Source organism: Hakea prostrata, chromosome 5, assembly GCF_041222555.1.
Source record: "Hakea prostrata isolate BN-2017 chromosome 5, UWA_Hpros_2, whole genome shotgun sequence".
Taxonomy (NCBI): domain Eukaryota; kingdom Viridiplantae; phylum Streptophyta; class Magnoliopsida; order Proteales; family Proteaceae; genus Hakea; species Hakea prostrata.
The window spans coordinates 217,946-228,796 of NC_142604.1; the positions used below are offsets into that span (position 1 = coordinate 217,946).

General features: G+C 38.1%; 1 pseudogene; it reads right to left on the minus strand.

Moving 5' to 3' along the window:
- Nucleotides 1-8,056: 8,056 nt before the first annotated feature.
- Nucleotides 8,057-9,674, minus strand: LOC149014236 (protein MIZU-KUSSEI 1 pseudogene; annotated as a pseudogene).
- Between the last annotated feature and the right edge of the window lie 1,177 nt (nucleotides 9,675-10,851).

A 10,851-nucleotide genomic window follows, 5' to 3' on the forward strand; every position in this document is an offset into this window, starting at 1 on the left:
CTTGAACCATCCATGCACACATTCACACTATGGCAACCCCCAAGATCCCCTACCTGGTCTGTGAATCCCCAACAGGGAAAGGAACCAAACTCATATTTCCTACACCTTTCTAGGTTTTAGGATGATCTTTGGACTGGGGGTGTGAATGGACCGGATTTGGATAATAATGGGATAGTTGTTTTTTAAGAAGATTATTTTAAATGGGCACGAATACAAATTGCATACAAGTTTTTGACTACCTTTTTACATCTTTACCATTTTATTTGTGAGGGCTAGGTTTGAAATTTAAGAATTTAGCAACTTTGATAACTATTTTAGTAGAATATATAAAAAAATAATCACATATCACGGGTAAAAAATTTATAAAAGAAGAAAAATAAATATAAATAAGTAACTTAATCGGATAATTTTATCGGACGGATAATAATCAATAAGAAATGGATATATCATATCCGCATCCTATTAGTAATTAAATGGATTTGGATACCCCTAAACGAATGCGGATGCAAATTCGGATGTGGATTCCGGTTATCCATTTACACCCCCTACTTTGGACTCCCATAGCATGTTGATACGGACAAATAAGATCAAACCTGGTTGAGCCAAGTTCGGGTCGTGAACCTCAGTTGACTCACAATCGGGACCGGTCTTGACCTGGTCTTAACAATCATAAAGGAAAGAGCCGTTAGACGATTATAAGCCACGAACATGATCCCGAATCTTGCGAGATACGTAACCAAGTTAAAGGAGGCAACTGTCATTAAGACGGAGGGGAGATCGTGCCAAAATTATTAACTAACCATGACCCTGAATATCAAGGATAAAACCCTACAATCGGACGGTCACTAATAAAGATTACAAACGTATCCAACGACCGAAGATCAAAGGTAAAATCTATATAAACAAGTAACCTACTCACACATGAGGTATCTGAATCGTTTTCTTTACATTTACGTTCATTTTATACTCTGCAATTAGCCAGAGTCGTGTGATAAGTCTATTAGCTGACTTAGCCTTTGGAGGTGGCTTCCCGACCCTGCAGTCGGGCCATTCTTAACATTGTTTTGCAGGATCGTTCATAGATCTCAAGGCTCAGCAGATTTTGGACGCATCACATGTTGTAGGTGATTGTTCTCCCCATGGAAGGATCATGGAAGACTGCAACCATGACCTGTTGTATCCGTTCTAATTGTTTTCTCACCCGAATGGATGAACCATGACTTGATGTGATCAGTATCACTAGCACCAGCTTAACTTGGAGACCAGACTAGTAACCCACCTTTATCTTGATCTAGTCCAAGAGTTTTCACAGCGATTTTTGTTTGAACTTAAAGAGTTAGAATAGGATAGTTGAAGCAAGAGGGATAAGTTTAGACCTTAATAAGAGAAATCTCGACTGATGTTGCTTTTTTTGGTAATTTCATTGGCCGAAGAATAATTTTGTGCTCTCCACTCTAATAGGTTTTGGTTACTTATTTTCATGGTCTTTGTGGTTCCTCCACTATCATTATCAAGATTGATGCTTAGTTTTATGGCCTTTATGTTAGACCTTTTAGGGTTTTCCTCAAAATTTTAATCAATAATAAAACCATGTAGGAACTAGAATTCGATATAATATATTATGAAGTATTAAGCATACCTTACAGCAGTCGTATATTGAAGAAGATTGATGCAAACTCTAAATGCCAAATTTGCAAAGTGACGAAGCCTTCTCCAATCTCCTTGTCTTTCTACCGTACATATTTCTTGTGGAGAGAGAAGAGAACAAAAGAACTTGAGAGATTTGAGGGACCCATCATAGCTATTTATAATAGCAATCCCAAACTTTAGTCAACTTCCACAATGTACCGGTTTGGCCCATCTCAAACTTAATGGTAGTGCATCGGCCCGATGTGTTGAGACCCCCATCAATTATTGATCCTAGTTATTAATCCAAGCCCATATATTGCCTAGGATAAACCTAACACTTTATACTAGTATGGGAGCAAATGAGGACAAAAGACAAGGATTTCAAAATGCTTGGGAATTTAGGATATATATTTGGAAAAAAAATTTTCATTAATAAAAATTCATTAACGAGCAAAGGGGGAAGGAACAAAATTACAAGAAAAGGGCAGATCCACACAAAAGCCAACAAGGCCCCAAAGCAAAGAAAAGATAAGCATTGACGATCAAAGCCGAAGAGCTTAGCGTGGCTACTCCTCTTATGACCCCAAAGCTGAGGAGACAGGGTTTCGAAATTAAAAGAACACTCAAGCTTGACATTGCAAGCAAGGTTTAAAGTATCCCACGATACCATACGATACTAGCCGATACGTATCCATAATTGACCCAACCGATACGATACATCTCGATATGTCTCTCTATTGATTTACACTAAAATACATTAGTTAGAGCAATACAATACTCGATACAGGACGATACGTCTCTTAAAAACACGTTACCGATACGATACTCGATACCGATATTTTAAACCTTGGTTGCAAGAAGCAGCTTGCTCGCTGTAATCAATGCCATCCTCAATCACAGGAATTGGAGCTAAGAGAAGAATTTTGGACAGCAAGTAAAGGGATGAAGTGAGGGAAGGGTAGGAATGGGAAAATAAGAAAGGAATCAAGCCTCCTACCCAAAAAAAACGAAAGAAATCAAGCCCATTTGGAAATTACCTAGATATACTAGATCAGAAAATAATTTACAAAACTAACAGGTTGGCTTTGTTTTACGCTTACTTTTCTTGTAAATTTACTTGTTTTGTAAATATTTTCTTGATCTTGATCTGCTACATCTTTCTTTCTTTTTTTTATTTATTTTTTATTTAAGGATAATTGGATGATAATATTGGTTGCAACTTTGACAACATGGATGAGTCGTGCAACGCCTTTCTTTTTCCTTGCCATTATTTACGACAAGAGATCACTTTCCATTTTATCGCAAGGCAAATTCCAATGGTTTGGCAGATTCCCTAGCTAGGAAGGCTCTGTCTATTCCGAGTAAAACAGTTTGGTCGTTATCCGATCCCTGATTGTGTAGTGTGTTGCCAACTAGGTGATTTCCTCGGTAGTTCTTTTGTTGTCTAATAAAATATTTATTTACCAAAAAGAAAAATTCAAAAAAAAAACATACACCAAAAGACATATTGACTCAATAGGAATTTAGGATTTTTTTTTTTATAGAGGATTTTTCTTTTTGGGGTTCACTAGGTGCTAAGTGCTAGTTTTCCATGGTGGTATCTTTTTTTCTTTTCTTTGGTAATTGTCCTATCTCTAAGTGGAAACCATCCCCTAATACATAAACCACAGGATCTGACATTGCATTGTTCTTGGTTCTAAATAGAAAATCCAAATTCTTTTAAATCATTTTGGGTCCATATTTAATTATTTATGACTTGTTGTGTGTTAGGTCCACCGGTGAAGAAATTTGAACTGAAAGGGACTAAAGTGGGTTGGATGAGGCTTTTTAAAACCCTAATTCAACATTAAACCCCCTTTAATTAAACCTAATCTGGCTTTGACCTGTTGTTATAACCAGCTGACCATGGGTTAGGTGGGCCATGCCGGGGAGAAGAAAAAGAAGGACATGAGAGTTGGGCTGGGCCTGGCTGAGCCCAAAGACTCAAACCCTGTTAAAGCTCAGGACAAATGTAAATAGTTGTGTTTCTAAAATTAAAAAAAAAAAAAATACTAATGCAAATAGCATGACTACATAGAACCCTGAAACACAGCAAGACTATAGAATCATTCCTTGATCATCTCTTTGCAAGTTGAATTCATCTTGGTTTGATTTGTTCTTTTAATTAAGAAAAATTTTTAACACCACACCTAAGTTACTCCCTAAAATTTATGCAATTTCCTGAATTATCTAATTTTTATCAATTAAACTCCCTATAGATGAAAAATATATTAGTGACACCCCTTACTATCATAATTAAATGCTGATGTAAGTAAGCTAAGCTTTCAAAAAGACAAAAATACCCTTCAATGAAAAACCCTATGCTCCACTTGTTTGCAACCACACCTTTTCTTCCATTGTAGCATCTTCATGATTTATATCAAACGAATATATTTTTCTGTTTCCCTCTCTTTTGCCATCTTCTTTCCTCAGAAAGTAGGGATGATATTACAATAAAATAAAAATAAAAAGTAAAAAGAACTAACGAGACTAACGGTGTTAGTAATAAGGGGCTTTGATTAGTTGATTGTTAAACTAAATAACTCTGGGGTGCCATGAAAATTTTTCCTATAATTGCAAGCGTATAAGGGCATTCTTGTCTTTTTTAAACAAATGAGTTCGGATATCTCACACTTTCCAGTAATTAAGTTTAGCGTATCCCATATTTCATAAATGTTATGTTTGCAATACCATCTCTTATTTTTCTTTTCTTTTCTTTTTTTCCCCTTTTATATTTCTAGTTCTACCTATGGGGATGTTATGTTTTGTCACACTCTTTTTTCTCTCCCCATTTCTACTTGATTTCTCTGACTAGTTTGCAAAGCATCCACTACAATGGATAGGGGAGTGGAGGAAAAGAGGATGGAAAAACATGTAGAGTGACCTTGGGGAGAAATATGAAGAGAAAAGCGGAACCACTCATTAGGGCATCTGAATATATGACCCTCTTTGTCCTAACATGAAGCCCATTACAACTTTTGTAGGGGAAAACTTTGTGAAAAAAAACACTAAGGCACCTTAACATGAGGCATCTCAGCCAAGAGTAAATCCCCTTGTGTAATGATACTATTTTCTTTTAAGAAACCTTTTTTTACATGATTCATCATATGAGCAAGAGATTGTTTTCCAAACACAGCTCCTGCACTATCATGGGCAACAATGAGAATGTATATACCGGCATCAATACGAATGAGATGCTTTATTCTATCATTAGGATGTTCTTTATTTCTAATAAAGCAAGTTAAAGAAGTATTATGTGACATATGATGTAATCAGGATTCTCGAATATCACTAATCTGACACCCCTTCCATTACATATTTAGGAGAAAAACTTACCTCTGAATACTGACAAAGGACCCCCTTTGAATGGTGACCGAGGGTCAAGGTCGATGGGAGAGGAACCAAAGTCCATGTGATGTAAGTGATATCCTAGGGACATAGAGCACCCTTAGGCCGCCTCATATGGTGTAATGAAGTGACCAGCCTATTCCCTATTCGCTTTGGCCCAATGCTACTAATAGGACCATAACAACCAAGCAACAAACCGTTGCCGCCTTCCTATATAATATTATTAGAAGAGATAACAATAATGTCCAACTAGGTGTCATAGGGGAGTTTGGATCACCTCCCTGTCACAATAGCACAATATGCACCCCTGACATTTTTTAACCACACATATTACGTGGGACCCACACTAAATATTGATAAAATAATCTAAATGTAGGGCTCCCAGTGGGTCCTACATAGACCTCACACAGTATCTAAGGAGTATATTGTGCTCCCCTGTCAGGAAGTGATTTTGATTCATCATAGGGTTGCAAACTTGTCCACTCTCTTAAGTTGGGATCTTTTACCCTATGCTCTTCTCATACTCCTCTACCACATGTATAAGAGACCTCATTTCTAGTCCACTTTGATAGTATTTAGAGGTATACCCCTTTCCTAAATGTATAGTGGAAAGGTGTAAAATGAGCACAGTCCTAATTTCTAAACTTGCAAAGAGAGGATTTAGACTCCTCTCGTCACCCACAATAGGGGGCAAATGAATCATTCTTGAGTGACGATACACATCTCAATGATCCAAGGACTTCTATGGGGATATTCATGCTTGATTAGGTCACACACATCTAAGAACTTATTCAATTAGCTATCTAACATGTATACTGACAACATAATCACATGATGAAACTTCCTAGAGGCTAGGCTTCTTGGAGTTTTCCTATAAACAGGGTAAACAATAAGGATTTTTATTTCTTCTTTTCTTTTTTAAAAGCACACAATAAAGATGGTCAAAATAAGTCTGTCACCTTATCACCCCTTAAATGTTCCAATTTAGATAAAAATAGTGTAACTTGCTTGTCCTCAGATTGTAGATGAAGGTTGGATTCTACCAAAAAAAAAAAAAAAAAAAAAAAAGATGAAGGTTGGATAAAGTTATAAGCTGGGTAATGGGTCTTCATTTCCATCCCTGTTAAGTAGGAACATTTTTGTTTCTATGTACACAAGGCTCCTCTGATGTAATAAATAACATATAAACACAGGGGGTACAGATGATTTAAGTGGAAAATTAAAGGGAAAAAGACCAAAGAAGTACTTTTCCCAGGTTGTGCTACTATGGAACTAAGAAGATCTGAAATTAACTCACAAACCAACAAAAGAGAAAAGTGTGAAATTGGGAATGGAGTAGAGATTAGAGAAAGGATTGCCTTAGAAAAGATAAGATATGTAGTGGTCCTTCCACTTACATTAACAAATCATTTCTTAGTTAACACATGTTCTTTTAAGATTTGTTAGCTCACTAACCTTAGATCTCAACTTTTTGGCTTTTAATATTACAAACCCACCAGATTACAAAACCCTAATCTTAAGCACAATGAAAAAACCAAACCAAAATAAATGCTTGGTTTAATCTTAAACTCAGATGGACCATTTTGGTCTAAATGAATCAATGGAAGTACACCAGAGAGAGGAATATGTCCTGTATGGGTTTTAGTACTATTGCCCATTTTGTTGTCTCATTTTAGCATCAGAAGCTGTAGGGTGGACATGACATATGACACTCAGAAACCTTCTCCACACCTGAAAATGACAATTTATGCACAGTGTTGGATGACTGGCCACAAAATCTGGGTTTTCTTTTGTTTCGCACTTTCGCTCTGGCTAGTGCCTAGGGCATTTAATGAAGCAATAATATATTTGATATGAATTGATAAAGCTGTGGTGCAGCCTGAAGCCTAAAATCTCCTTCAGCCAACAAACTTTGAATCTTTTGAAAATCATGAGTTCAATCAGAGTCTTGAAAGCAGTGAAAGTAATCCCAATAAGATTTGAATGTCTAAGCTGTCACCAACAGCCTCTGTGTGCTCTCTGCTTTTCGCCCTTTCTTCTCTTTCATTTTTCTCCCTATCCCTGCAGATCGGCAGCCCACAGCAGAGAATTTTGAAATATGATTGATTAAAGCCATGAAACAAGGAGAAGGTGTGGGACTATGTTCCCCAGTCCTCTTTTTGGTTTTTCTCTTTCTCACTATGAAACTCAGTAGAACAACAGAAGAGAGAATAAAATTTATTAAGTAATTGGAATTTGGAATTTTCAAAGGTTGAAAGTTCGGCTTTAAGTACCCTTTTAATCATTTAAACATCTTGAGCTTCACAAAAGAAGCCTTAAAAAGCAAGTATATGGGACCTGAAGTCATGTGGATGAGTCCAACTTGAATGGGTGGATCCAAGGCCAGGGTCTTTAAAAAGGTCTAGAATTTAATGAACTGGGCCAGGGTCTACAGGCAACAACATAGACTGCCCCAAAAAGTCCATTGATTTGGAATCTCTCTTAAAGATCATGCAAGATCATAAGATCAGAATCTTTCCCCAATCCCATGGTGGAGTTTTTCTAACTTTCATGATTGTTCTATTCTCTCAAAAATATCAGCAGTGGGGTTTGCTTGATGACCCATTTTCAATTTATATGATTTCAGAAATGATGAATGACTCTTCTTTTTCCAGTTGAGTGCTCATAATGCTATCTTTATTCATCAAATAAGGCTAGGTGCTAATAATGCAGCTTTGAATGTTTAATGATTCTTCCTTTTCTTATTCCTCCTCCACCCCTCTTTAACCAAGTTTATCACTACACTAATTTATGTATTAAACATTGTTTATACACTTGTACAAACAAAAGAAATACTTATGAAAAAAGACATGGCCTCCAAGCTCTCTGATGCTCAATGTCTAACTTGTAATTGTACATGTATTCTGTTTGGTAAATTGTGATAGTTATGTGGATTAACCTTGTTTGTGATAACTTGATGATCGATCAATCATCCATGAACACATAATAATTTAAAGCTTAAATGAGCCAGTAGTTACAAAGGTAATACTTAAAAGCTATAGAAAAAATGAGTGTAAATGACCAGTTGTTCTATGTTTTTAACTTGCTACAGAGAAAAGAGCAGAATAACCAAGGGAAATTGTGTAATAAAAGATCAAAAATGGAGAGGACAATGATCTTGCAATTACTCTGTTCTCTCTTTCAGAGGACAAGAAAAGGAAAGACCAGCTATACATTGATTGATGATATACCCCACAACCCACTTATGATAATCCCATGATGCTACTGCTCTTTAACCAAGCAACTGCAGTACACTACCTAAGACAGACAAACCCCAAAACAGAAAAAAAAGAAAAGAATCAAAAACATGGTCTCTGCACTGGGTAGAGAACCAAACCACCATCTCCATGGCTTCTGAAGGTAAATACTAAAACTAATATAATCACATCATATTACTTAGATTTTGAGACTACCCAGTCTAGATGGCTCAACTGATTAGACTCTAAGCAGGTAGATACTGAGCTCAGGACCTCCAGTGCCATCTGGGTTCATCATGTAGAAAGCTTCAGAGTCTCTGGAACCAACAACTCTCTCAAACTTGGCTCTCATATACATCAACTCACCTTCAGACCCAGAAGCTCCATTCCCAGGCAAAACACCAGCACCCATAGAAATGGGTTCCACAGATTTCAACACCTTCCAATCCTCTACTCCACATTCACGCCTCACTGCAGAACCACACTTCTTGCCATTACAGTATGTCCTCCACAGAGGCTCTTCCAGAAGCTTTACACCTCCTTTCTTCTCCTCCACTTTCTTATCACACTCCAAAGCTATACGGACCAGCCCTGATGCCATTTCCCTAACTAGACCACTTGTCGGAGTTGCGAGTTCGATCAAGAAAGCTGGTTGCGACTTCGGATCCTCTTGGAATGCGAAATGTACGTGGCCCCTTCGGTAGCCAAAGAGAGTACCCACCACTCGACTTCCGAGCCCAGATGAAAACCGTGAGCGGTTCTTGCCGAGGGCGTTGAGGACTGAACGGAACCTAGCTACTGTCACTACCGGCATCTGCCTCTTCCTGGTTGTTGGTGCTGAAGCCGCAACTGTCGATGCCACTGGTGGTGCTGAGACCTTGGGTTCTGAAACTGGTGTGGGTAGTGAGATCTTTGGGTCTCCTTCTTTGTCTTCTTCAGAATAACGATGGGAAGAAGCGTTGATGGTTAAAATTTCTTCTTCACCATCTTCGTCTTCAACCTTTCTTCTCCAGTGGAAGTGTCTTCTGGAGAAGGAAAAGGAGAAGGAGGAGTCATGAGGGGTCTTGGCCATGATTGTCCTCATCTGAGAAAGCTAATCAGAGAAACCCAACTCTTTAAGATAGTGGTGAGAGAGAAAGAAAGAAAGAGAGCGAGGAAGAAAAAGAGAAAGACAAAGATAAAGAAGAAGAAGAGAATGAAGATTTGGAGATTCTGTTTCCTTCTCATTTGCTTTGTGGATTATGTAGGAGGAGGGTTCATTTATTCTTTGCTTCTAGTCCTTTTTGTCAGGCCCTGTGGAACTGTGAGATTGCTAGAGAATCCTGACAAAAGGAAGGTGAGCAGACCCACCTAACTATATTGGGAAAATAAAGAAGAAAAAAAAACAAATAAAACAAGGCAAAATCAGATTACACTGCGACAAAGAAAGAGAGAGAGAGACACACAGAACTACAGAACTACAGAAGTAGCAGAGAGAGAGAGAGACAAAGAGAGAAGATAAGTGGAATCTGAGGAGACAATATTTGTGTCATTTCTTTATCAAATGTGGGGAGTGTGGGACAGGGAAGGGGGGAGTGGGGCAGGGAGAGAAAGAGAACCTTGACTGACTAGCCTGAGCTGCATTGGAAACAGTTACGAGCAGGTAAAGCTACACCAAACCGTACCCAACAGGGTCTACCACCACACCTCTCACTCTCTCTCTCTCTTTAACCCTTTTATTTATGGGTCCTACTCCGCCCTCTTTCGTTTCTACATCTCCAGTCCCAAGTCCCCACCATCATACAATTGTACTGTTTCTGGCTACTTCTCTCTGCTACCTGAATTCATATTCAAAACCCACATTCCACTTAAGAACTCAACTTAGGAGGAGTTCTTCTTACTGCCCACTTCTTACAAATCAAGGTTTCATCAAGCACTGCTCCTACCCACCACAGTTTCAGGCATTGATACTGACCTGGGTTGCCCATATCGGTTTGGATAGAACAGTACATTCTACCTTTCTTTATCATTTAAATTTCATTTCATGTTGAGATATGATACGTCCGTGATTTCCTAGCAAGGGTGTCCCTGTCAGTTGTCTGACAAGAAGAATCCATTCCCTGACTCCATACACTCTGTAGATGAAGCCATGGCTTTTGTATGCACAACTTTAATATTCAGTAAATTTCACTCTAAACAAAAACAGAGAAAAAAATATATCCGTTGGAAGTTGGAAGAGAGACCTTCTCCCAACCAAATGGATGGGTTAGGTTTGGTAGCTAAGATGATCTTAGCTTATTGACCTTTGCATCAACTTTCCAAAAATTGCTTACTGACCTGTATACCTGTCTACACGTTAACAAGCCCCAAGCCCAAAGGCCCAGAACCACCAACCTCTGTTTTTTTTATTTTTGTCGGTAAACCTAACAGAATTCTTCGAGTCTGTCCATGTCAAGTTAACAAAACCCAGACCTAGAGAAAGCTTACTTGATTGTGTGGCTCCTGCACCACAATGAATTTACTATCCCAACAATGTTGATGTTGATGTTGATGCTGATGCAAGCACTGTCATTGGTTCCCCATACTAATGCATTACTGCCTGCCTAGACAGTGATCTATC